Genomic DNA, 210 nt, shown 5'->3' on the forward strand with positions numbered 1-210 from the left:
GGCACGGAACGCCCGAAGCCCACACCTCCCGAGCTTGCAGACTCCCTCACAAACCCACCCAAACCTCCAGAAACCTTCTCCCCCGCACTCCGGAATCTATCTTTCAGGTTCCTTTCGTTTGGTTGACTGAGTTTTATTTTATTTTGCAATCCCAGCCTTTCCTCCCCATCACTTGGCAGCAACATCTAACGGAGCCGTCCCCACCAGGTA

The sequence above is a fragment of the Apaloderma vittatum genome, unplaced genomic scaffold, assembly GCF_000703405.1.
Source record: "Apaloderma vittatum isolate BGI_N311 unplaced genomic scaffold, ASM70340v1 scaffold22740, whole genome shotgun sequence".
NCBI classification, from domain to species: Eukaryota; Metazoa; Chordata; class Aves; order Trogoniformes; family Trogonidae; genus Apaloderma; species Apaloderma vittatum.